This window comes from Sorex fumeus, unplaced genomic scaffold (assembly GCF_029834395.1).
Source record: "Sorex fumeus unplaced genomic scaffold, SorFum_2.1 ptg000030l, whole genome shotgun sequence".
NCBI lineage: Eukaryota > Metazoa > Chordata > Mammalia > Eulipotyphla > Soricidae > Sorex > Sorex fumeus.
The window spans coordinates 48,676-72,353 of record NW_026606087.1 but is presented as its reverse complement, the minus strand read 5'-3'; the positions used below and the strand labels follow the sequence as shown (position 1 = coordinate 72,353).

The 23,678-nt window shown below is 76.8% G+C and overlaps 14 non-coding genes across 14 annotated transcripts; all 14 read right to left on the bottom strand.

Annotated features, from left to right (window-relative positions):
• Positions 1-369: 369 nt before the first annotated feature.
• Positions 370-488, bottom strand: LOC130025683 (5S ribosomal RNA). The gene has a single exon (XR_008792803.1). It is a non-coding gene; the product is annotated as a 5S ribosomal RNA (ribosomal RNA).
• Positions 489-2,101: 1,613 nt separating this feature from the next.
• LOC130025682 (5S ribosomal RNA) lies at positions 2,102-2,220 on the bottom strand. The gene has a single exon (XR_008792802.1). It is a non-coding gene; the product is annotated as a 5S ribosomal RNA (ribosomal RNA).
• Positions 2,221-3,831: 1,611 nt separating this feature from the next.
• LOC130025681 (5S ribosomal RNA) lies at positions 3,832-3,950 on the bottom strand. Its single transcript, XR_008792801.1, has one exon. It is a non-coding gene; the product is annotated as a 5S ribosomal RNA (ribosomal RNA).
• A 1,613-nt stretch (positions 3,951-5,563) lies between these two features.
• Positions 5,564-5,682, bottom strand: LOC130025680 (5S ribosomal RNA). Its single transcript, XR_008792800.1, has one exon. It is a non-coding gene; the product is annotated as a 5S ribosomal RNA (ribosomal RNA).
• A 1,611-nt stretch (positions 5,683-7,293) lies between these two features.
• LOC130025679 (5S ribosomal RNA) lies at positions 7,294-7,412 on the bottom strand. Its single transcript, XR_008792799.1, has one exon. It is a non-coding gene; the product is annotated as a 5S ribosomal RNA (ribosomal RNA).
• Positions 7,413-9,027: 1,615 nt separating this feature from the next.
• Positions 9,028-9,146, bottom strand: LOC130025678 (5S ribosomal RNA). The gene has a single exon (XR_008792798.1). It is a non-coding gene; the product is annotated as a 5S ribosomal RNA (ribosomal RNA).
• A 1,613-nt stretch (positions 9,147-10,759) lies between these two features.
• On the bottom strand, positions 10,760-10,878 carry LOC130025677 (5S ribosomal RNA). Its single transcript, XR_008792797.1, has one exon. It is a non-coding gene; the product is annotated as a 5S ribosomal RNA (ribosomal RNA).
• Positions 10,879-12,490: 1,612 nt separating this feature from the next.
• LOC130025675 (5S ribosomal RNA) lies at positions 12,491-12,609 on the bottom strand. The gene has a single exon (XR_008792795.1). It is a non-coding gene; the product is annotated as a 5S ribosomal RNA (ribosomal RNA).
• A 1,613-nt stretch (positions 12,610-14,222) lies between these two features.
• Positions 14,223-14,341, bottom strand: LOC130025674 (5S ribosomal RNA). Its single transcript, XR_008792794.1, has one exon. It is a non-coding gene; the product is annotated as a 5S ribosomal RNA (ribosomal RNA).
• Positions 14,342-15,954: 1,613 nt separating this feature from the next.
• Positions 15,955-16,073, bottom strand: LOC130025673 (5S ribosomal RNA). The gene has a single exon (XR_008792793.1). It is a non-coding gene; the product is annotated as a 5S ribosomal RNA (ribosomal RNA).
• Positions 16,074-17,685: 1,612 nt separating this feature from the next.
• On the bottom strand, positions 17,686-17,804 carry LOC130025672 (5S ribosomal RNA). The gene has a single exon (XR_008792792.1). It is a non-coding gene; the product is annotated as a 5S ribosomal RNA (ribosomal RNA).
• A 1,614-nt stretch (positions 17,805-19,418) lies between these two features.
• On the bottom strand, positions 19,419-19,537 carry LOC130025671 (5S ribosomal RNA). The gene has a single exon (XR_008792791.1). It is a non-coding gene; the product is annotated as a 5S ribosomal RNA (ribosomal RNA).
• A 1,614-nt stretch (positions 19,538-21,151) lies between these two features.
• On the bottom strand, positions 21,152-21,270 carry LOC130025670 (5S ribosomal RNA). The gene has a single exon (XR_008792790.1). It is a non-coding gene; the product is annotated as a 5S ribosomal RNA (ribosomal RNA).
• Positions 21,271-22,882: 1,612 nt separating this feature from the next.
• LOC130025668 (5S ribosomal RNA) lies at positions 22,883-23,001 on the bottom strand. The gene has a single exon (XR_008792789.1). It is a non-coding gene; the product is annotated as a 5S ribosomal RNA (ribosomal RNA).
• Between the last annotated feature and the right edge of the window lie 677 nt (positions 23,002-23,678).

Here is a 23,678-nt window from a genome sequence, read left to right as displayed (position 1 = left end):
GGCCCCGCCCCGCCCTGGCCCTCAGCAAGGCCTTGGGGCCGGCCGGCCGGCCGGGAGCCGGGGCAGGCAGGCCCTGGAGAGGGGCTGGGCGCGGGGCTGGACGGTCTTGGTGAGGAGCTGTGGGAGGGGGCGGGGAGGGCAGTGGGCAGGGGTGGGAGCTCAGGCCAGCCTCAGGCAGCCCAGGCCTGGGGGCCGGGCGCAGGGGAGTGGCAGGGCACCTGGGCACCTGGGTTGTGGGGGCCCGGAGGCTATGGGCAGGACCAGGGCCAGGGGCTAGGGCCCAGCCCCCCACCCCTCCCTTCCCCGCGTCCAAAGCCAAAGGCCAGGGGGAGAAAAGTAAAGAAGCAAATGCCCCACGCCCCCACAAAAGGCCTACAGCACCCGGTATTCCCAGGCGGTCTCCCATCCAAGTACTAACCAGGCCCGACCCTGCTTAGCTTCCGAGATCAGACGAGATCGGGCGCGTTCAGGGTGGTATGGCCGTAGACGGAGGCGCGGCTCTCCCGCCGCCCTCAAGAAGTGGCCCGGCCGCCCGCGGCCAGCCCCGTCCGCCCGCGCCCCCGCCCCCGCCCCCGCTGGCCCCGACGCCTGCCCTCCCGCACCGCACCGCGCACGGCTGCTCCGCTGCACAGCCCGCCTGCGCCCGGATCCCGGATGGGCGCACACAAGGCCACCCAGGGCGGGCGCAGGCGCGCGGCTGTGGCTGCACGGCTCCCAGTGTGTGCGCCCGCCCACCGGCCGCAGGGGCTCCCAGTGCCTGCGTGTGAGCCTGTGAGCCGCCGGAGGGCGGGACAGCCGCGCGCGCGCACACTCACCCACACGCACCCGCGCCTTAGGGACAGGGTCGGGGCGCCTCCGGTGGGGCCCCGCTGCGAGTGGCCGCGGTTCTGGGAGCAGGTGTGCGCGGCAGGGGGCGGAGCGTGGCCGTGGGGTCCGCGGCCCACGCCGGGGAGGCCCCGGGAGCAGCTTTGCCCAGCGCCCCCGGACCCTGTCTGTCGGCCTGCCCCTGCGCGGTGCGCGGGTCCGCTTCCGCGTGGCGGACGGGTTCGTGGTGCCTTTGGCCAGGCGGGCGCCGGGGCTCTCCTGCGGGCTCTTGCCCAGGGCGCCGCCAAGGGCCGGGTGCGGGGGCGGGCCCAGCGCCTTTGGGAATCGCAAGATGGGGGACTCCCGTCGCGTGGGCCAGGAGATCCGGGTGCCCCCGGCCTCAGTGCTCGCCCGACGGTGCTCTCTGCACCCGGGCTCCCACGGAGCCTCGCGTGGGTGCGTGCGCGCCGGCCGGCCGGCCGGGGTGCGCCTTGGGGCCCCCCACCCCCCGCGGCTTCCGGCGGGGCTCCCCTCTGGGTCTCTCGGGAGGGTTGAATGAAGGACAGGGGACAGCTCGCCCCCGCCTCCCGGTGAGCGCGGGCGCGCGCGTTGTGTGTGTGTGTCTGGGGGGGGGCGCGCTGTGGGCCTGGGGTGGGTGCAGGTGAGGGGCACGCTGGCAGGGGCGCTGGGAGCTGGGCGCGGGGGGAGCGGCCACTGGGACCGCCACCTCGGGGAGGAGCAGGGGCCGCCCGGGGCCCCCACTCAGCCCCTCACCACCGCCACCCCCGCGGCCCCGCTCCCTGCACAGCCCCGCCCCCACCGCGTTCCCCCACCCTCCCCGTGAGGATGTCCCTGCGGGACGGGAGCCCCCGGCGTACTCCTTTATGCCCCAGGAGGCCCCCCCAAGCCCCCGGGCGGCTGGCCGAGCGGCCCCGCCCCGCCCTGGCCCTCAGCAAGGCGTTGGGGCCGGCCGGCCGGCCGGGAGCCGGGGCAGGCAGGCCCTGGAGAGGGGCTGGGCGCGGGGCTGGACGGTCTTGGTGAGGAGCTGTGGGAGGGGGCGGGGAGGGCAGTGGGCAGGGGTGGGAGCTCAGGCCAGCCTCAGGCAGCCCTGGCCTGGGGGCCGGGCGCAGGGGAGTGGCAGGGCACCTGGGCACCTGGGTTGTGGGGGCCCGGAGGCTATGGGCAGGACCAGGGCCAGGGGCTAGGGCCCAGCCCCCCACCCCTCCCTTCCCCGCGTCCAAAGCCAAAGGCCAGGGGGAGAAAAGTAAAGAAGCAAATGCCCCACGCCCCCACAAAAGGCCTACAGCACCCGGTATTCCCAGGCGGTCTCCCATCCAAGTACTAACCAGGCCCGACCCTGCTTAGCTTCCGAGATCAGACGAGATCGGGCGCGTTCAGGGTGGTATGGCCGTAGACGGAGGCGCGGCTCTCCCGCCGCCCTCAAGAAGTGGCCCGGCCGCCCGCGGCCAGCCCCGTCCGCCCGCGCCCCCGCCCCCGCCCCCGCTGGCCCCGACGCCTGCCCTCCCGCACCGCACCGCGCACGGCTGCTCCGCTGCACAGCCCGCCTGCGCCCGGATCCCGGATGGGCGCACACAAGGCCACCCAGGGCGGGCGCAGGCGCGCGGCTGTGGCTGCACGGCTCCCAGTGTGTGCGCCCGCCCACCGGCCGCAGGGGCTCCCAGTGCCTGCGTGTGAGCCTGTGAGCCGCCGGAGGCCGGGACAGCCGCGCGCGCGCGCACACACCCACACGCACCCGCGCCTTAGGGACAGGGTCGGGGCGCCTCCGGTGGGGCCCCGCTGCGAGTGGCCGCGGTTCTGGGAGCAGGTGTGCGCGGCAGGGGGCGGAGCGTGGCCGTGGGGTCCGCGGCCCACGCCGGGGAGGCCCCGGGAGCAGCTTTGCCCAGCGCCCCCGGACCCTGTCTGTCGGCCTGCCCCTGCGCGGTGCGCGGGTCCGCTTCCGCGTGGCGGACGGGTTCGTGGTGCCTTTGGCCAGGCGGGCGCCGGGGCTCTCCTGCGGGCTCTTGCCCAGGGCGCCGCCAAGGGCCGGGTGCGGGGGCGGGCCCAGCGCCTTTGGGAATCGCAAGATGGGGGACTCCCGTCGCGTGGGCCAGGAGATCCGGGTGCCCCCGGCCTCAGTGCTCGCCCGACGGTGCTCTCTGCACCCGGGCTCCCACGGAGCCTCGCGTGGGTGCGTGCGCGCCGGCAGGCCGGCCGGGGTGCGCCTTGGGGCCCCCCACCCCCCGCGGCTTCCGGCGGGGCTCCCCTCTGGGTCTCTCGGGAGGGTTGAATGAAGGACAGGGGACAGCTCGCCCCCGCCTCCCGGTGAGCGGGGGCGCGCGCGTTGTGTGTGTGTGGGGGGGGGGCGCGCTGTGGACCTCGGGTGGGTGCAGGTGAGGGGCACGCTGGCAGGGGCGCTGGGAGCTGGGCGCGGGGGGAGCGGCCACTGGGACCGCCACCTCGGGGAGGAGCAGGGGCCGCCCGGGGCCCCCACTCAGCCCCTCACCACCGCCACCCCCGCGGCCCCGCTCCCTGCACAGCCCCGCCCCCACCGCGTTCCCCCACCCTCCCCGTGAGGATGTCCCTGCGGGACGGGAGCCCCCGGCGTACTCCTTTATGCCCCAGGAGGCCCCCCCAAGCCCCCGGGCGGCTGGCCGAGCGGCCCCGCCCCGCCCTGGCCCTCGGCAAGGCCTTGGGGCCGGCCGGCCGGCCGGGAGCCGGGGCAGGCAGGCCCTGGAGAGGGGCTGGGCGCGGGGCTGGACGGTCTTGGTGAGGAGCTGTGGGAGGGGGGCGGGGAGGGCAGTGGGCAGGGGTGGGAGCTCAGGCCAGCCTCAGGCAGCCCAGGCCTGGGGGCCGGGCGCAGGGGAGTGGCAGGGCACCTGGGCACCTGGGTTGTGGGGGCCCGGAGGCTATGGGCAGGACCAGGGCCAGGGGCTAGGGCCCAGCCCCCCACCCCTCCCTTCCCCGCGTCCAAAGCCAAAGGCCAGGGGGAGAAAAGTAAAGAAGCAAATGCCCCACGCCCCCACAAAAGGCCTACAGCACCCGGTATTCCCAGGCGGTCTCCCATCCAAGTACTAACCAGGCCCGACCCTGCTTAGCTTCCGAGATCAGACGAGATCGGGCGCGTTCAGGGTGGTATGGCCGTAGACGGAGGCGCGGCTCTCCCGCCGCCCTCAAGAAGTGGCCCGGCCGCCCGCGGCCAGCCCCGTCCGCCCGCGCCCCCGCCCCCGCCCCCGCTGGCCCCGACGCCTGCCCTCCCGCACCGCACCGCGCACGGCTGCTCCGCTGCACAGCCCGCCTGCGCCCGGATCCCGGATGGGCGCACACAAGGCCACCCAGGGCGGGCGCAGGCGCGCGGCTGTGGCTGCACGGCTCCCAGTGTGTGCGCCCGCCCACCGGCCGCAGGGGCTCCCAGTGCCTGCGTGTGAGCCTGTGAGCCGCCGGAGGCCGGGACAGCCGCGCGCGCGCGCACACACCCACACGCACCCGCGCCTTAGGGACAGGGTCGGGGCGCCTCCGGTGGGGCCCCGCTGCGAGTGGCCGCGGTTCTGGGAGCAGGTGTGCGCGGCAGGGGGCGGAGCGTGGCCGTGGGGTCCGCGGCCCACGCCGGGGAGGCCCCGGGAGCAGCTTTGCCCAGCGCCCCCGGACCCTGTCTGTCGGCCTGCCCCTGCGCGGTGCGCGGGTCCGCTTCCGCGTGGCGGACGGGTTCGTGGTGCCTTTGGCCAGGCGGGCGCCGGGGCTCTCCTGCGGGCTCTTGCCCGGGGCGCCGCCAAGGGCCGGGTGCGGGGGCGGGCCCAGCGCCTTTGGGAATCGCAAGATGGGGGACTCCCGTCGCGTGGGCCAGGAGATCCGGGTGCCCCCGGCCTCAGTGCTCGCCCGACGGTGCTCTCTGCACCCGGGCTCCCACGGAGCCTCGCGTGGGTGCGTGCGCGCCGGCCGGCCGGCCGGGGTGCGCCTTGGGGCCCCCCACCCCCCGCGGCTTCCGGCGGGGCTCCCCTCTGGGTCTCTCGGGAGGGTTGAATGAAGGACAGGGGACAGCTCGCCCCCGCCTCCCGGTGAGCGGGGGCGCGCGCGTTGTGTGTGTGTGTGGGGGGGGGGGCGCGCTGTGGGCCTGGGGTGGGTGCAGGTGAGGGGCACGCTGGCAGGGGCGCTGGGAGCTGGGCGCGGGGGCAGCGGCCACTGGGACCGCCACCTCGGGGAGGAGCAGGGGCCGCCCGGGGCCCCCACTCAGCCCCTCACCACCGCCACCCCCGCGGCCCCGCTCCCTGCACAGCCCCGCCCCCACCGCGTTCCCCCACCCTCCCCGTGAGGATGTCCCTGCGGGACGGGAGCCCCCGGCGTACTCCTTTATGCCCCAGGAGGCCCCCCCAAGCCCCCGGGCGGCTGGCCGAGCGGCCCCGCCCCGCCCTGGCCCTCGGCAAGGCCTTGGGGCCGGCCGGCCGGCCGGGAGCCGGGGCAGGCAGGCCCTGGAGAGGGGCTGGGCGCGGGGCTGGACGGTCTTGGTGAGGAGCTGTGGGAGGGGGCGGGGAGGGCAGTGGGCAGGGGTGGGAGCTCAGGCCAGCCTCAGGCAGCCCAGGCCTGGGGGCCGGGCGCAGGGGAGTGGCAGGGCACCTGGGCACCTGGGTTGTGGGGGCCCGGAGGCTATGGGCAGGACCAGGGCCAGGGGCTAGGGCCCAGCCCCCCACCCCTCCCTTCCCCGCGTCCAAAGCCAAAGGCCAGGGGGAGAAAAGTAAAGAAGCAAATGCCCCACGCCCCCACAAAAGGCCTACAGCACCCGGTATTCCCAGGCGGTCTCCCATCCAAGTACTAACCAGGCCCGACCCTGCTTAGCTTCCGAGATCAGACGAGATCGGGCGCGTTCAGGGTGGTATGGCCGTAGACGGAGGCGCGGCTCTCCCGCCGCCCTCAAGAAGTGGCCCGGCCGCCCGCGGCCAGCCCCGTCCGCCCGCGCCCCCGCCCCCGCCCCCGCTGGCCCCGACGCCTGCCCTCCCGCACCGCACCGCGCACGGCTGCTCCGCTGCACAGCCCGCCTGCGCCCGGATCCCGGATGGGCGCACACAAGGCCACCCAGGGCGGGCGCAGGCGCGCGGCTGTGGCTGCACGGCTCCCAGTGTGTGCGCCCGCCCACCGGCCGCAGGGGCTCCCAGTGCCTGCGTGTGAGCCTGTGAGCCGCCGGAGGGCGGGACAGCCGCGCGCGCGCACACTCACCCACACGCACCCGCGCCTTAGGGACAGGGTCGGGGCGCCTCCGGTGGGGCCCCGCTGCGAGTGGCCGCGGTTCTGGGAGCAGGTGTGCGCGGCAGGGGGCGGAGCGTGGCCGTGGGGTCCGCGGCCCACGCCGGGGAGGCCCCGGGAGCAGCTTTGCCCAGCGCCCCCGGACCCTGTCTGTCGGCCTGCCCCTGCGCGGTGCGCGGGTCCGCTTCCGCGTGGCGGACGGGTTCGTGGTGCCTTTGGCCAGGCGGGCGCCGGGGCTCTCCTGCGGGCTCTTGCCCAGGGCGCCGCCAAGGGCCGGGTGCGGGGGCGGGCCCAGCGCCTTTGGGAATCGCAAGATGGGGGACTCCCGTCGCGTGGGCCAGGAGATCCGGGTGCCCCCGGCCTCAGTGCTCGCCCGATGGTGCTCTCTGCACCCGGGCTCCCACGGAGCCTCGCGTGGGTGCGTGCGCGCCGGCAGGCCGGCCGGGGTGCGCCTTGGGGCCCCCCACCCCCCGCGGCTTCCGGCGGGGGCTCCCCTCTGGGTCTCTCGGGAGGGTTGAATGAAGGACAGGGGACAGCTCGCCCCCGCCTCCCGGTGAGCGGGGGCGCGCGCGTTGTGTGTGTGTGGGGGGGGGGCGCGCTGTGGACCTCGGGTGGGTGCAGGTGAGGGGCACGCTGGCAGGGGCGCTGGGAGCTGGGCGCGGGGGGAGCGGCCACTGGGACCGCCACCTCGGGGAGGAGCAGGGGCCGCCCGGGGCCCCCACTCAGCCCCTCACCACCGCCACCCCCGCGGCCCCGCTCCCTGCACAGCCCCGCCCCCACCGCGTTCCCCCACCCTCCCCGTGAGGATGTCCCTGCGGGACGGGAGCCCCCGGCGTACTCCTTTATGCCCCAGGAGGCCCCCCCAAGCCCCCGGGCGGCTGGCCGAGCGGCCCCGCCCCGCCCTGGCCCTCGGCAAGGCGTTGGGGCCGGCCGGCCGGCCGGGAGCCGGGGCAGGCAGGCCCTGGAGAGGGGCTGGGCGCGGGGCTGGACGGTCTTGGTGAGGAGCTGTGGGAGGGGGCGGGGAGGGCAGTGGGCAGGGGTGGGAGCTCAGGCCAGCCTCAGGCAGCCCAGGCCTGGGGGCCGGGCGCAGGGGAGTGGCAGGGCACCTGGGCACCTGGGTTGTGGGGGCCCGGAGGCTATGGGCAGGACCAGGGCCAGGGGCTAGGGCCCAGCCCCCCACCCCTCCCTTCCCCGCGTCCAAAGCCAAAGGCCAGGGGGAGAAAAGTAAAGAAGCAAATGCCCCACGCCCCCACAAAAGGCCTACAGCACCCGGTATTCCCAGGCGGTCTCCCATCCAAGTACTAACCAGGCCCGACCCTGCTTAGCTTCCGAGATCAGACGAGATCGGGCGCGTTCAGGGTGGTATGGCCGTAGACGGAGGCGCGGCTCTCCCGCCGCCCTCAAGAAGTGGCCCGGCCGCCCGCGGCCAGCCCCGTCCGCCCGCGCCCCCGCCCCCGCCCCCGCTGGCCCCGACGCCTGCCCTCCCGCACCGCACCGCGCACGGCTGCTCCGCTGCACAGCCCGCCTGCGCCCGGATCCCGGATGGGCGCACACAAGGCCACCCAGGGCGGGCGCAGGCGCGCGGCTGTGGCTGCACGGCTCCCAGTGTGTGCGCCCGCCCACCGGCCGCAGGGGCTCCCAGTGCCTGCGTGTGAGCCTGTGAGCCGCCGGAGGCCGGGACAGCCGCGCGCGCGCGCGCACACACCCACACGCACCCGCGCCTTAGGGACAGGGTCGGGGCGCCTCCGGTGGGGCCCCGCTGCGAGTGGCCGCGGTTCTGGGAGCAGGTGTGCGCGGCAGGGGGCGGAGCGTGGCCGTGGGGTCCGCGGCCCACGCCGGGGAGGCCCCGGGAGCAGCTTTGCCCAGCGCCCCCGGACCCTGTCTGTCGGCCTGCCCCTGCGCGGTGCGCGGGTCCGCTTCCGCGTGGCGGACGGGTTCGTGGTGCCTTTGGCCAGGCGGGCGCCGGGGCTCTCCTGCGGGCTCTTGCCCAGGGCGCCGCCAAGGGCCGGGTGCGGGGGCGGGCCCAGCGCCTTTGGGAATCGCAAGATGGGGGACTCCCGTCGCGTGGGCCAGGAGATCCGGGTGCCCCCGGCCTCAGTGCTCGCCCGACGGTGCTCTCTGCACCCGGGCTCCCACGGAGCCTCGCGTGGGTGCGTGCGCGCCGGCCGGCCGGCCGGGGTGCGCCTTGGGGCCCCCCACCCCCCGCGGCTTCCGGCGGGGCTCCCCTCTGGGTCTCTCGGGAGGGTTGAATGAAGGACAGGGGACAGCTCGCCCCCGCCTCCCGGTGAGCGGGGGGCGCGCGCGTTGTGTGTGTGTGTGTGGGGGGGGCGCGCTGTGGGCCTGGGGTGGGTGCAGGTGAGGGGCACGCTGGCAGGGGCGCTGGGAGCTGGGCGCGGGGGCAGCGGCCACTGGGACCGCCACCTCGGGGAGGAGCAGGGGCCGCCCGGGGCCCCCACTCAGCCCCTCACCACCGCCACCCCCGCGGTCCCGCTCCCTGCACAGCCCCGCCCCCACCGCGTTCCCCCACCCTCCCCGTGAGGATGTCCCTGCGGGACGGGAGCCCCCGGCGTACTCCTTTATGCCCCAGGAGGCCCCCCCAAGCCCCCGGGCGGCTGGCCGAGCGGCCCCGCCCCGCCCTGGCCCTCAGCAAGGCCTTGGGGCCGGCCGGCCGGCCGGGAGCCGGGGCAGGCAGGCCCTGGAGAGGGGCTGGGCGCGGGGCTGGACGGTCTTGGTGAGGAGCTGTGGGAGGGGGCGGGGAGGGCAGTGGGCAGGGGTGGGAGCTCAGGCCAGCCTCAGGCAGCCCAGGCCTGGGGGCCGGGCGCAGGGGAGTGGCAAGGCACCTGGGCACCTGGGTTGTGGGGGCCCGGAGGCTATGGGCAGGACCAGGGCCAGGGGCTAGGGCCCAGCCCCCCACCCCTCCCTTCCCCGCGTCCAAAGCCAAAGGCCAGGGGGAGAAAAGTAAAGAAGCAAATGCCCCACGCCCCCACAAAAGGCCTACAGCACCCGGTATTCCCAGGCGGTCTCCCATCCAAGTACTAACCAGGCCCGACCCTGCTTAGCTTCCGAGATCAGACGAGATCGGGCGCGTTCAGGGTGGTATGGCCGTAGACGGAGGCGCGGCTCTCCCGCCGCCCTCAAGAAGTGGCCCGGCCGCCCGCGGCCAGCCCCGTCCGCCCGCGCCCCCGCCCCCGCCCCCGCTGGCCCCGACGCCTGCCCTCCCGCACCGCACCGCGCACGGCTGCTCCGCTGCACAGCCCGCCTGCGCCCGGATCCCGGATGGGCGCACACAAGGCCACCCAGGGCGGGCGCAGGCGCGCGGCTGTGGCTGCACGGCTCCCAGTGTGTGCGCCCGCCCACCGGCCGCAGGGGCTCCCAGTGCCTGCGTGTGAGCCTGTGAGCCGCCGGAGGCCGGGACAGCCGCGCGCGCGCGCACACACCCACACGCACCCGCGCCTTAGGGACAGGGTCGGGGCGCCTCCGGTGGGGCCCCGCTGCGAGTGGCCGCGGTTCTGGGAGCAGGTGTGCGCGGCAGGGGGCGGAGCGTGGCCGTGGGGTCCGCGGCCCACGCCGGGGAGGCCCCGGGAGCAGCTTTGCCCAGCGCCCCCGGACCCTGTCTGTCGGCCTGCCCCTGCGCGGTGCGCGGGTCCGCTTCCGCGTGGCGGACGGGTTCGTGGTGCCTTTGGCCAGGCGGGCGCCGGGGCTCTCCTGCGGGCTCTTGCCCGGGGCGCCGCCAAGGGCCGGGTGCGGGGGCGGGCCCAGCGCCTTTGGGAATCGCAAGATGGGGGACTCCCGTCGCGTGGGCCAGGAGATCCGGGTGCCCCCGGCCTCAGTGCTCGCCCGACGGTGCTCTCTGCACCCGGGCTCCCACGGAGCCTCGCGTGGGTGCGTGCGCGCCGGCCGGCCGGCCGGGGTGCGCCTTGGGGCCCCCCACCCCCCGCGGCTTCCGGCGGGGCTCCCCTCTGGGTCTCTCGGGAGGGTTGAATGAAGGACAGGGGACAGCTCGCCCCCGCCTCCCGGTGAGCGGGGGCGCGCGCGTTGTGTGTGTGTGTGGGGGGGGGGGCGCGCTGTGGGCCTGGGGTGGGTGCAGGTGAGGGGCACGCTGGCAGGGGCGCTGGGAGCTGGGCGCGGGGGCAGCGGCCACTGGGACCGCCACCTCGGGGAGGAGCAGGGGCCGCCCGGGGCCCCCACTCAGCCCCTCACCACCGCCACCCCCGCGGCCCCGCTCCCTGCACAGCCCCGCCCCCACCGCGTTCCCCCACCCTCCCCGTGAGGATGTCCCTGCGGGACGGGAGCCCCCGGCGTACTCCTTTATGCCCCAGGAGGCCCCCCCAAGCCCCCGGGCGGCTGGCCGAGCGGCCCCGCCCCGCCCTGGCCCTCGGCAAGGCCTTGGGGCCGGCCGGCCGGCCGGGAGCCGGGGCAGGCAGGCCCTGGAGAGGGGCTGGGCGCGGGGCTGGACGGTCTTGGTGAGGAGCTGTGGGAGGGGGCGGGGAGGGCAGTGGGCAGGGGTGGGAGCTCAGGCCAGCCTCAGGCAGCCCAGGCCTGGGGGCCGGGCGCAGGGGAGTGGCAGGGCACCTGGGCACCTGGGTTGTGGGGGCCCGGAGGCTATGGGCAGGACCAGGGCCAGGGGCTAGGGCCCAGCCCCCCACCCCTCCCTTCCCCGCGTCCAAAGCCAAAGGCCAGGGGGAGAAAAGTAAAGAAGCAAATGCCCCACGCCCCCACAAAAGGCCTACAGCACCCGGTATTCCCAGGCGGTCTCCCATCCAAGTACTAACCAGGCCCGACCCTGCTTAGCTTCCGAGATCAGACGAGATCGGGCGCGTTCAGGGTGGTATGGCCGTAGACGGAGGCGTGGCTCTCCCGCCGCCCTCAAGAAGTGGCCCGGCCGCCCGCGGCCAGCCCCGTCCGCCCGCGCCCCCGCCCCCGCCCCCGCTGGCCCCGACGCCTGCCCTCCCGCACCGCACCGCGCACGGCTGCTCCGCTGCACAGCCCGCCTGCGCCCGGATCCCGGATGGGCGCACACAAGGCCACCCAGGGCGGGCGCAGGCGCGCGGCTGTGGCTGCACGGCTCCCAGTGTGTGCGCCCGCCCACCGGCCGCAGGGGCTCCCAGTGCCTGCGTGTGAGCCTGTGAGCCGCCGGAGGGCGGGACAGCCGCGCGCGCGCACACTCACCCACACGCACCCGCGCCTTAGGGACAGGGTCGGGGCGCCTCCGGTGGGGCCCCGCTGCGAGTGGCCGCGGTTCTGGGAGCAGGTGTGCGCGGCAGGGGGCGGAGCGTGGCCGTGGGGTCCGCGGCCCACGCCGGGGAGGCCCCGGGAGCAGCTTTGCCCAGCGCCCCCGGACCCTGTCTGTCGGCCTGCCCCTGCGCGGTGCGCGGGTCCGCTTCCGCGTGGCGGACGGGTTCGTGGTGCCTTTGGCCAGGCGGGCGCCGGGGCTCTCCTGCGGGCTCTTGCCCAGGGCGCCGCCAAGGGCCGGGTGCGGGGGCGGGCCCAGCGCCTTTGGGAATCGCAAGATGGGGGACTCCCGTCGCGTGGGCCAGGAGATCCGGGTGCCCCCGGCCTCAGTGCTCGCCCGACGGTGCTCTCTGCACCCGGGCTCCCACGGAGCCTCGCGTGGGTGCGTGCGCGCCGGCCGGCCGGCCGGGGTGCGCCTTGGGGCCCCCCACCCCCCGCGGCTTCCGGCGGGGCTCCCCTCTGGGTCTCTCGGGAGGGTTGAATGAAGGACAGGGGACAGCTCGCCCCCGCCTCCCGGTGAGCGGGGGCGCGCGCGTTGTGTGTGTGTGTGTGGGGGGGGCGCGCTGTGGGCCTGGGGTGGGTGCAGGTGAGGGGCACGCTGGCAGGGGCGCTGGGAGCTGGGCGCGGGGGCAGCGGCCACTGGGACCGCCACCTCGGGGAGGAGCAGGGGCCGCCCGGGGCCCCCACTCAGCCCCTCACCACCGCCACCCCCGCGGTCCCGCTCCCTGCACAGCCCCGCCCCCACCGCGTTCCCCCACCCTCCCCGTGAGGATGTCCCTGCGGGACGGGAGCCCCCGGCGTACTCCTTTATGCCCCAGGAGGCCCCCCCAAGCCCCCGGGCGGCTGGCCGAGCGGCCCCGCCCCGCCCTGGCCCTCAGCAAGGCCTTGGGGCCGGCCGGCCGGCCGGGAGCCGGGGCAGGCAGGCCCTGGAGAGGGGCTGGGCGCGGGGCTGGACGGTCTTGGTGAGGAGCTGTGGGAGGGGGCGGGGAGGGCAGTGGGCAGGGGTGGGAGCTCAGGCCAGCCTCAGGCAGCCCAGGCCTGGGGGCCGGGCGCAGGGGAGTGGCAAGGCACCTGGGCACCTGGGTTGTGGGGGCCCGGAGGCTATGGGCAGGACCAGGGCCAGGGGCTAGGGCCCAGCCCCCCACCCCTCCCTTCCCCGCGTCCAAAGCCAAAGGCCAGGGGGAGAAAAGTAAAGAAGCAAATGCCCCACGCCCCCACAAAAGGCCTACAGCACCCGGTATTCCCAGGCGGTCTCCCATCCAAGTACTAACCAGGCCCGACCCTGCTTAGCTTCCGAGATCAGACGAGATCGGGCGCGTTCAGGGTGGTATGGCCGTAGACGGAGGCGCGGCTCTCCCGCCGCCCTCAAGAAGTGGCCCGGCCGCCCGCGGCCAGCCCCGTCCGCCCGCGCCCCCGCCCCCGCCCCCGCTGGCCCCGACGCCTGCCCTCCCGCACCGCACCGCGCACGGCTGCTCCGCTGCACAGCCCGCCTGCGCCCGGATCCCGGATGGGCGCACACAAGGCCACCCAGGGCGGGCGCAGGCGCGCGGCTGTGGCTGCACGGCTCCCAGTGTGTGCGCCCGCCCACCGGCCGCAGGGGCTCCCAGTGCCTGCGTGTGAGCCTGTGAGCCGCCGGAGGCCGGGACAGCCGCGCGCGCGCGCACACACCCACACGCACCCGCGCCTTAGGGACAGGGTCGGGGCGCCTCCGGTGGGGCCCCGCTGCGAGTGGCCGCGGTTCTGGGAGCAGGTGTGCGCGGCAGGGGGCGGAGCGTGGCCGTGGGGTCCGCGGCCCACGCCGGGGAGGCCCCGGGAGCAGCTTTGCCCAGCGCCCCCGGACCCTGTCTGTCGGCCTGCCCCTGCGCGGTGCGCGGGTCCGCTTCCGCGTGGCGGACGGGTTCGTGGTGCCTTTGGCCAGGCGGGCGCCGGGGCTCTCCTGCGGGCTCTTGCCCGGGGCGCCGCCAAGGGCCGGGTGCGGGGGCGGGCCCAGCGCCTTTGGGAATCGCAAGATGGGGGACTCCCGTCGCGTGGGCCAGGAGATCCGGGTGCCCCCGGCCTCAGTGCTCGCCCGACGGTGCTCTCTGCACCCGGGCTCCCACGGAGCCTCGCGTGGGTGCGTGCGCGCCGGCCGGCCGGCCGGGGTGCGCCTTGGGGCCCCCCACCCCCCGCGGCTTCCGGCGGGGCTCCCCTCTGGGTCTCTCGGGAGGGTTGAATGAAGGACAGGGGACAGCTCGCCCCCGCCTCCCGGTGAGCGGGGGCGCGCGCGTTGTGTGTGTGTGTGGGGGGGGGGGCGCGCTGTGGGCCTGGGGTGGGTGCAGGTGAGGGGCACGCTGGCAGGGGCGCTGGGAGCTGGGCGCGGGGGCAGCGGCCACTGGGACCGCCACCTCGGGGAGGAGCAGGGGCCGCCCGGGGCCCCCACTCAGCCCCTCACCACCGCCACCCCCGCGGCCCCGCTCCCTGCACAGCCCCGCCCCCACCGCGTTCCCCCACCCTCCCCGTGAGGATGTCCCTGCGGGACGGGAGCCCCCGGCGTACTCCTTTATGCCCCAGGAGGCCCCCCCAAGCCCCCGGGCGGCTGGCCGAGCGGCCCCGCCCCGCCCTGGCCCTCGGCAAGGCGTTGGGGCCGGCCGGCCGGCCGGGAGCCGGGGCAGGCAGGCCCTGGAGAGGGGCTGGGCGCGGGGCTGGACGGTCTTGGTGAGGAGCTGTGGGAGGGGGCGGGGAGGGCAGTGGGCAGGGGTGGGAGCTCAGGCCAGCCTCAGGCAGCCCAGGCCTGGGGGCCGGGCGCAGGGGAGTGGCAGGGCACCTGGGCACCTGGGTTGTGGGGGCCCGGAGGCTATGGGCAGGACCAGGGCCAGGGGCTAGGGCCCAGCCCCCCACCCCTCCGTTCCCCGCGTCCAAAGCCAAAGGCCAGGGGGAGAAAAGTAAAGAAGCAAATGCCCCACGCCCCCACAAAAGGCCTACAGCACCCGGTATTCCCAGGCGGTCTCCCATCCAAGTACTAACCAGGCCCGACCCTGCTTAGCTTCCGAGATCAGACGAGATCGGGCGCGTTCAGGGTGGTATGGCCGTAGACGGAGGCGCGGCTCTCCCGCCGCCCTCAAGAAGTGGCCCGGCCGCCCGCGGCCAGCCCCGTCCGCCCGCGCCCCCGCCCCCGCCCCCGCTGGCCCCGACGCCTGCCCTCCCGCACCGCACCGCGCACGGCTGCTCCGCTGCACAGCCCGCCTGCGCCCGGATCCCGGATGGGCGCACACAAGGCCACCCAGGGCGGGCGCAGGCGCGCGGCTGTGGCTGCACGGCTCCCAGTGTGTGCGCCCGCCCACCGGCCGCAGGGGCTCCCAGTGCCTGCGTGTGAGCCTGTGAGCCGCCGGAGGGCGGGACAGCCGCGCGCGCGCACACTCACCCACACGCACCCGCGCCTTAGGGACAGGGTCGGGGCGCCTCCGGTGGGGCCCCGCTGCGAGTGGCCGCGGTTCTGGGAGCAGGTGTGCGCGGCAGGGGGCGGAGCGTGGCCGTGGGGTCCGCGGCCCACGCCGGGGAGGCCCCGGGAGCAGCTTTGCCCAGCGCCCCCGGACCCTGTCTGTCGGCCTGCCCCTGCGCGGTGCGCGGGTCCGCTTCCGCGTGGCGGACGGGTTCGTGGTGCCTTTGGCCAGGCGGGCGCCGGGGCTCTCCTGCGGGCTCTTGCCCAGGGCGCCGCCAAGGGCCGGGTGCGGGGGCGGGCCCAGCGCCTTTGGGAATCGCAAGATGGGGGACTCCCGTCGCGTGGGCCAGGAGATCCGGGTGCCCCCGGCCTCAGTGCTCGCCCGACGGTGCTCTCTGCACCCGGGCTCCCACGGAGCCTCGCGTGGGTGCGTGCGCGCCGGCCGGCCGGCCGGGGTGCGCCTTGGGGCCCCCCACCCCCCGCGGCTTCCGGCGGGGCTCCCCTCTGGGTCTCTCGGGAGGGTTGAATGAAGGACAGGGGACAGCTCGCCCCCGCCTCCCGGTGAGCGCGGGCGCGCGCGTTGTGTGTGTGTGTCTGGGGGGGGGCGCGCTGTGGGCCTGGGGTGGGTGCAGGTGAGGGGCACGCTGGCAGGGGCGCTGGGAGCTGGGCGCGGGGGGAGCGGCCACTGGGACCGCCACCTCGGGGAGGAGCAGGGGCCGCCCGGGGCCCCCACTCAGCCCCTCACCACCGCCACCCCCGCGGCCCCGCTCCCTGCACAGCCCCGCCCCCACCGCGTTCCCCCACCCTCCCCGTGAGGATGTCCCTGCGGGACGGGAGCCCCCGGCGTACTCCTTTATGCCCCAGGAGGCCCCCCCAAGCCCCCGGGCGGCTGGCCGAGCGGCCCCGCCCCGCCCTGGCCCTCGGCAAGGCGTTGGGGCCGGCCGGCCGGCCGGGAGCCGGGGCAGGCAGGCCCTGGAGAGGGGCTGGGCGCGGGGCTGGACGGTCTTGGTGAGGAGCTGTGGGAGGGGGCGGGGAGGGCAGTGGGCAGGGGTGGGAGCTCAGGCCAGCCTCAGGCAGCCCAGGCCTGGGGGCCGGGCGCAGGGGAGTGGCAGGGCACCTGGGCACCTGGGTTGTGGGGGCCCGGAGGCTATGGGCAGGACCAGGGCCAGGGGCTAGGGCCCAGCCCCCCACCCCTCCGTTCCCCGCGTCCAAAGCCAAAGGCCAGGGGGAGAAAAGTAAAGAAGCAAATGCCCCACGCCCCCACAAAAGGCCTACAGCACCCGGTATTCCCAGGCGGTCTCCCATCCAAGTACTAACCAGGCCCGACCCTGCTTAGCTTCCGAGATCAGACGAGATCGGGCGCGTTCAGGGTGGTATGGCCGTAGACGGAGGCGCGGCTCTCCCGCCGCCCTCAAGAAGTGGCCCGGCCGCCCGCGGCCAGCCCCGTCCGCCCGCGCCCCCGCCCCCGCCCCCGCTGGCCCCGACGCCTGCCCTCCCGCACCGCACCGCGCACGGCTGCTCCGCTGCACAGCCCGCCTGCGCCCGGATCCCGGATGGGCGCACACAAGGCCACCCAGGGCGGGCGCAGGCGCGCGGCTGTGGCTGCACGGCTCCCAGTGTGTGCGCCCGCCCACCGGCCGCAGGGGCTCCCAGTGCCTGCGTGTGAGCCTGTGAGCCGCCGGAGGCCGGGACAGCCGCGCGCGCGCGCACACACCCACACGCACCCGCGCCTTAGGGACAGGGTCGGGGCGCCTCCGGTGGGGCCCCGCTGCGAGTGGCCGCGGTTCTGGGAGCAGGTGTGCGCGGCAGGGGGCGGAGCGTGGCCGTGGGGTCCGCGGCCCACGCCGGGGAGGCCCCGGGAGCAGCTTTGCCCAGCGCCCCCGGACCCTGTCTGTCGGCCTGCCCCTGCGCGGTGCGCGGGTCCGCTTCCGCGTGGCGGACGGGTTCGTGGTGCCTTTGGCCAGGCGGGCGCCGGGGCTCTCCTGCGGGCTCTTGCCCAGGGCGCCGCCAAGGGCCGGGTGCGGGGGCGGGCCCAGCGCCTTTGGGAATCGCAAGATGGGGGACTCCCGTCGCGTGGGCCAGGAGATCCGGGTGCCCCCGGCCTCAGTGCTCGCCCGACGGTGCTCTCTGCACCCGGGCTCCCACGGAGCCTCGCGTGGGTGCGTGCGCGCCGGCCGGCCGGCCGGGGTGCGCCTTGGGGCCCCCCACCCCCCGCGGCTTCCGGCGGGGCTCCCCTCTGGGTCTCTCGGGAGGGTTGAATGAAGGACAGGGGACAGCTCGCCCCCGCCTCCCGGTGAGCGGGGGCGCGCGCGTTGTGTGTGTGTGTGGGGGGGGGGCGCGCTGTGGGCCTGGGGTGGGTGCAGGTGAGGGGCACGCTGGCAGGGGCGCTGGGAGCTGGGCGCGGGGGCAGCGGCCACTGGGACCGCCACCTCGGGGAGGAGCAGGGGCCGCCCGGGGCCCCCACTCAGCCCCTCACCACCGCCACCCCCGCGGCCCCGCTCCCTGCACAGCCCCGCCCCCACCGCGTTCCCCCACCCTCCCCGTGAGGATGTCCCTGCGGGACGGGAGCCCCCGGCGTACTCCTTTATGCCCCAGGAGGCCCCCCCAAGCCCCCGGGCGGCTGGCCGAGCGGCCCCGCCCCGCCCTGGCCCTCAGCAAGGCCTTGGGGCCGGCCGGCCGGCCGGGAGCCGGGGCAGGCAGGCCCTGGAGAGGGGCTGGGCGCGGGGCTGGACGGTCTTGGTGAGGAGCTGTGGGAGGGGGCGGGGAGGGCAGTGGGCAGGGGTGGGAGCTCAGGCCAGCCTCAGGCAGCCCAGGCCTGGGGGCCGGGCGCAGGGGAGTGGCAGGGCACCTGGGCACCTGGGTTGTGGGGGCCCGGAGGCTATGGGCAGGACCAGGGCCAGGGGCTAGGGCCCAGCCCCCCACCCCTCCCTTCCCCGCGTCCAAAGCCAAAGGCCAGGGGGAGAAAAGTAAAGAAGCAAATGCCCCACGCCCCCACAAAAGGCCTACAGCACCCGGTATTCCCAGGCGGTCTCCCATCCAAGTACTAACCAGGCCCGACCCTGCTTAGCTTCCGAGATCAGACGAGATCGGGCGCGTTCAGGGTGGTATGGCCGTAGACGGAGGCGCGGCTCTCCCGCCGCCCTCAAGAAGTGGCCCGGCCGCCCGCGGCCAGCCCCGTCCGCCCGCGCCCCCGCCCCCGCCCCCGCTGGCCCCGACGCCTGCCCTCCCGCACCGCACCGCGCACGGCTGCTCCGCTGCACAGCCCGCCTGCGCCCGGATCCCGGATGGGCGCACACAAGGCCACCCAGGGCGGGCGCAGGCGCGCGGCTGTGGCTGCACGGCTCCCAGTGTGTGCGCCCGCCCACCGGCCGCAGGGGCTCCCAGTGCCTGCGTGTGAGCCTGTGAGCCGCCGGAGGCCGGGACAGCCGCGCGCGCGCGCGCACACACCCACACGCACCCGCGCCTTAGGGACAGGGTCGGGGCGCCTCCGGTGGGGCCCCGCTGCGAGTGGCCGCGGTTCTGGGAGCAGGTGTGCGCGGCAGGGGGCGGAGCGTGGCCGTGGGGTCCGCGGCCCACGCCGGGGAGGCCCCGGGAGCAGCTTTGCCCAGCGCCCCCGGACCCTGTCTGTCGGCCTGCCCCTGCGCGGTGCGCGGGTCCGCTTCCGCGTGGCGGACGGGTTCGTGGTGCCTTTGGCCAGGCGGGCGCCGGGGCTCTCCTGCGGGCTCTTGCCCAGGGCGCCGCCAAGGGCCGGGTGCGGGGGCGGGCCCAGCGCCTTTGGGAATCGCAAGATGGGGGACTCCCGTCGCGTGGGCCAGGAGATCCGGGTGCCCCCGGCCTCAGTGCTCGCCCGACGGTGCTCTCTGCACCCGGGCTCCCACGGAGCCTCGCGTGGGTGCGTGCGCGCCGGCCGGCCGGCCGGGGTGCGCCTTGGGGCCCCCCACCCCCCGCGGCTTCCGGCGGGGCTCCCCTCTGGGTCTCTCGGGAGGGTTGAATGAAGGACAGGGGACAGCTCGCCCCCGCCTCCCGGTGAGCGGGGGCGCGCGCGTTGTGTGTGTGTGTGTGGGGGGGGCGCGCTGTGGGCCTGGGGTGGGTGCAGGTGAGGGGCACGCTGGCAGGGGCGCTGGGAGCTGGGCGCGGGGGCAGCGGCCACTGGGACCGCCACCTCGGGGAGGAGCAGGGGCCGCCCGGGGCCCCCACTCAGCCCCTCACCACCGCCACCCCCGCGGTCCCGCTCCCTGCACAGCCCCGCCCCCACCGCGTTCCCCCACCCTCCCCGTGAGGATGTCCCTGCGGGACGGGAGCCCCCGGCGTACTCCTTTATGCCCCAGGAGGCCCCCCCAAGCCCCCGGGCGGCTGGCCGAGCGGCCCCGCCCCGCCCTGGCCCTCAGCAAGGCCTTGGGGCCGGCCGGCCGGCCGGGAGCCGGGGCAGGCAGGCCCTGGAGAGGGGCTGGGCGCGGGGCTGGACGGTCTTGGTGAGGAGCTGTGGGAGGGGGCGGGGAGGGCAGTGGGCAGGGGTGGGAGCTCAGGCCAGCCTCAGGCAGCCCAGGCCTGGGGGCCGGGCGCAGGGGAGTGGCAAGGCACCTGGGCACCTGGGTTGTGGGGGCCCGGAGGCTATGGGCAGGACCAGGGCCAGGGGCTAGGGCCCAGCCCCCCACCCCTCCCTTCCCCGCGTCCAAAGCCAAAGGCCAGGGGGAGAAAAGTAAAGAAGCAAATGCCCCACGCCCCCACAAAAGGCCTACAGCACCCGGTATTCCCAGGCGGTCTCCCATCCAAGTACTAACCAGGCCCGACCCTGCTTAGCTTCCGAGATCAGACGAGATCGGGCGCGTTCAGGGTGGTATGGCCGTAGACGGAGGCGCGGCTCTCCCGCCGCCCTCAAGAAGTGGCCCGGCCGCCCGCGGCCAGCCCCGTCCGCCCGCGCCCCCGCCCCCGCCCCCGCTGGCCCCGACGCCTGCCCTCCCGCACCGCACCGCGCACGGCTGCTCCGCTGCACAGCCCGCCTGCGCCCGGATCCCGGATGGGCGCACACAAGGCCACCCAGGGCGGGCGCAGGCGCGCGGCTGTGGCTGCACGGCTCCCAGTGTGTGCGCCCGCCCACCGGCCGCAGGGGCTCCCAGTGCCTGCGTGTGAGCCTGTGAGCCGCCGGAGGCCGGGACAGCCGCGCGCGCGCGCACACACCCACACGCACCCGCGCCTTAGGGACAGGGTCGGGGCGCCTCCGGTGGGGCCCCGCTGCGAGTGGCCGCGGTTCTGGGAGCAGGTGTGCGCGGCAGGGGGCGGAGCGTGGCCGTGGGGTCCGCGGCCCACGCCGGGGAGGCCCCGGGAGCAGCTTTGCCCAGCGCCCCCGGACCCTGTCTGTCGGCCTGCCCCTGCGCGGTGCGCGGGTCCGCTTCCGCGTGGCGGACGGGTTCGTGGTGCCTTTGGCCAGGCGGGCGCCGGGGCTCTCCTGCGGGCTCTTGCCCGGGGCGCCGCCAAGGGCCGGGTGCGGGGGCGGGCCCAGCGCCTTTGGGAATCGCAAGATGGGGGACTCCCGTCGCGTGGGCCAGGAGATCCGGGTGCCCCCGGCCTCAGTGCTCGCCCGACGGTGCTCTCTGCACCCGGGCTCCCACGGAGCCTCGCGTGGGTGCGTGCGCGCCGGCCGGCCGGCCGGGGTGCGCCTTGGGGCCCCCCACCCCCCGCGGCTTCCGGCGGGGCTCCCCTCTGGGTCTCTCGGGAGGGTTGAATGAAGGACAGGGGACAGCTCGCCCCCGCCTCCCGGTGAGCGGGGGCGCGCGCGTTGTGTGTGTGTGTGGGGGGGGGGGGCGCGCTGTGGGCCTGGGGTGGGTGCAGGTGAGGGGCACGCTGGCAGGGGCGCTGGGAGCTGGGCGCGGGGGCAGCGGCCACTGGGACCGCCACCTCGGGGAGGAGCAGGGGCCGCCCGGGGCCCCCACTCAGCCCCTCACCACCGCCACCCCCGCGGCCCCGCTCCCTGCACAGCCCCGCCCCCACCGCGTTCCCCCACCCTCCCCGTGAGGATGTCCCTGCGGGACGGGAGCCCCCGGCGTACTCCTTTATGCCCCAGGAGGCCCCCCCAAGCCCCCGGGCGGCTGGCCGAGCGGCCCCGCCCCGCCCTGGCCCTCGGCAAGGCCTTGGGGCCGGCCGGCCGGCCGGGAGCCGGGGCAGGCAGGCCCTGGAGAGGGGCTGGGCGCGGGGCTGGACGGTCTTGGTGAGGAGCTGTGGGAGGGGGCGGGGAGGGCAGTGGGCAGGGGTGGGAGCTCAGGCCAGCCTCAGGCAGCCCAGGCCTGGGGGCCGGGCGCAGGGGAGTGGCAGGGCACCTGGGCACCTGGGTTGTGGGGGCCCGGAGGCTATGGGCAGGACCAGGGCCAGGGGCTAGGGCCCAGCCCCCCACCCCTCCCTTCCCCGCGTCCAAAGCCAAAGGCCAGGGGGAGAAAAGTAAAGAAGCAAATGCCCCACGCCCCCACAAAAGGCCTACAGCACCCGGTATTCCCAGGCGGTCTCCCATCCAAGTACTAACCAGGCCCGACCCTGCTTAGCTTCCGAGATCAGACGAGATCGGGCGCGTTCAGGGTGGTATGGCCGTAGACGGAGGCGTGGCTCTCCCGCCGCCCTCAAGAAGTGGCCCGGCCGCCCGCGGCCAGCCCCGTCCGCCCGCGCCCCCGCCCCCGCCCCCGCTGGCCCCGACGCCTGCCCTCCCGCACCGCACCGCGCACGGCTGCTCCGCTGCACAGCCCGCCTGCGCCCGGATCCCGGATGGGCGCACACAAGGCCACCCAGGGCGGGCGCAGGCGCGCGGCTGTGGCTGCACGGCTCCCAGTGTGTGCGCCCGCCCACCGGCCGCAGGGGCTCCCAGTGCCTGCGTGTGAGCCTGTGAGCCGCCGGAGGGCGGGACAGCCGCGCGCGCGCACACTCACCCACACGCACCCGCGCCTTAGGGACAGGGTCGGGGCGCCTCCGGTGGGGCCCCGCTGCGAGTGGCCGCGGTTCTGGGAGCAGGTGTGCGCGGCAGGGGGCGGAGCGTGGCCGTGGGGTCCGCGGCCCACGCCGGGGAGGCCCCGGGAGCAGCTTTGCCCAGCGCCCCCGGACCCTGTCTGTCGGCCTGCCCCTGCGCGGTGCGCGGGTCCGCTTCCGCGTGGCGGACGGGTTCGTGGTGCCTTTGGCCAGGCGGGCGCCGGGGCTCTCCTGCGGGCTCTTGCCCAGGGCGCCGCCAAGGGCCGGGTGCGGGGGCGGGCCCAGCGCCTTTGGGAATCGCAAGATGGGGGACTCCCGTCGCGTGGGCCAGGAGATCCGGGTGCCCCCGGCCTCAGTGCTCGCCCGACGGTGCTCTCTGCACCCGGGCTCCCACGGAGCCTCGCGTGGGTGCGTGCGCGCCGGCCGGCCGGCCGGGGTGCGCCTTGGGGCCCCCCACCCCCCGCGGCTTCCGGCGGGGCTCCCCTCTGGGTCTCTCGGGAGGGTTGAATGAAGGACAGGGGACAGCTCGCCCCCGCCTCCCGGTGAGCGGGGGCGCGCGCGTTGTGTGTGTGTGTGTGGGGGGGGCGCGCTGTGGGCCTGGGGTGGGTGCAGGTGAGGGGCACGCTGGCAGGGGCGCTGGGAGCTGGGCGCGGGGGCAGCGGCCACTGGGACCGCCACCTCGGGGAGGAGCAGGGGCCGCCCGGGGCCCCCACTCAGCCCCTCACCACCGCCACCCCCGCGGTCCCGCTCCCTGCACAGCCCCGCCCCCACCGCGTTCCCCCACCCTCCCCGTGAGGATGTCCCTGCGGGACGGGAGCCCCCGGCGTACTCCTTTATGCCCCAGGAGGCCCCCCCAAGCCCCCGGGCGGCTGGCCGAGCGGCCCCGCCCCGCCCTGGCCCTCAGCAAGGCCTTGGGGCCGGCCGGCCGGCCGGGAGCCGGGGCAGGCAGGCCCTGGAGAGGGGCTGGGCGCGGGGCTGGACGGTCTTGGTGAGGAGCTGTGGGAGGGGGCGGGGAGGGCAGTGGGCAGGGGTGGGAGCTCAGGCCAGCCTCAGGCAGCCCAGGCCTGGGGGCCGGGCGCAGGGGAGTGGCAGGGCACCTGGGCACCTGGGTTGTGGGGGCCCGGAGGCTATGGGCAGGACCAGGGCCAGGGGCTAGGGCCCAGCCCCCCACCCCTCCCTTCCCCGCGTCCAAAGCCAAAGGCCAGGGGGAGAAAAGTAAAGAAGCAAATGCCCCACGCCCCCACAAAAGGCCTACAGCACCCGGTATTCCCAGGCGGTCTCCCATCCAAGTACTAACCAGGCCCGACCCTGCTTAGCTTCCGAGATCAGACGAGATCGGGCGCGTTCAGGGTGGTATGGCCGTAGACGGAGGCGCGGCTCTCCCGCCGCCCTCAAGAAGTGGCCCGGCCGCCCGCGGCCAGCCCCGTCCGCCCGCGCCCCCGCCCCCGCCCCCGCTGGCCCCGACGCCTGCCCTCCCGCACCGCACCGCGCACGGCTGCTCCGCTGCACAGCCCGCCTGCGCCCGGATCCCGGATGGGCGCACACAAGGCCACCCAGGGCGGGCGCAGGCGCGCGGCTGTGGCTGCACGGCTCCCAGTGTGTGCGCCCGCCCACCGGCCGCAGGGGCTCCCAGTGCCTGCGTGTGAGCCTGTGAGCCGCCGGAGGCCGGGACAGCCGCGCGCGCGCGCACACACCCACACGCACCCGCGCCTTAGGGACAGGGTCGGGGCGCCTCCGGTGGGGCCCCGCTGCGAGTGGCCGCGGTTCTGGGAGCAGGTGTGCGCGGCAGGGGGCGGAGCGTGGCCGTGGGGTCCGCGGCCCACGCCGGGGAGGCCCCGGGAGCAGCTTTGCCCAGCGCCCCCGGACCCTGTCTGTCGGCCTGCCCCTGCGCGGTGCGCGGGTCCGCTTCCGCGTGGCGGACGGGTTCGTGGTGCCTTTGGCCAGGCGGGCGCCGGGGCTCTCCTGCGGGCTCTTGCCCGGGGCGCCGCCAAGGGCCGGGTGCGGGGGCGGGCCCAGCGCCTTTGGGAATCGCAAGATGGGGGAC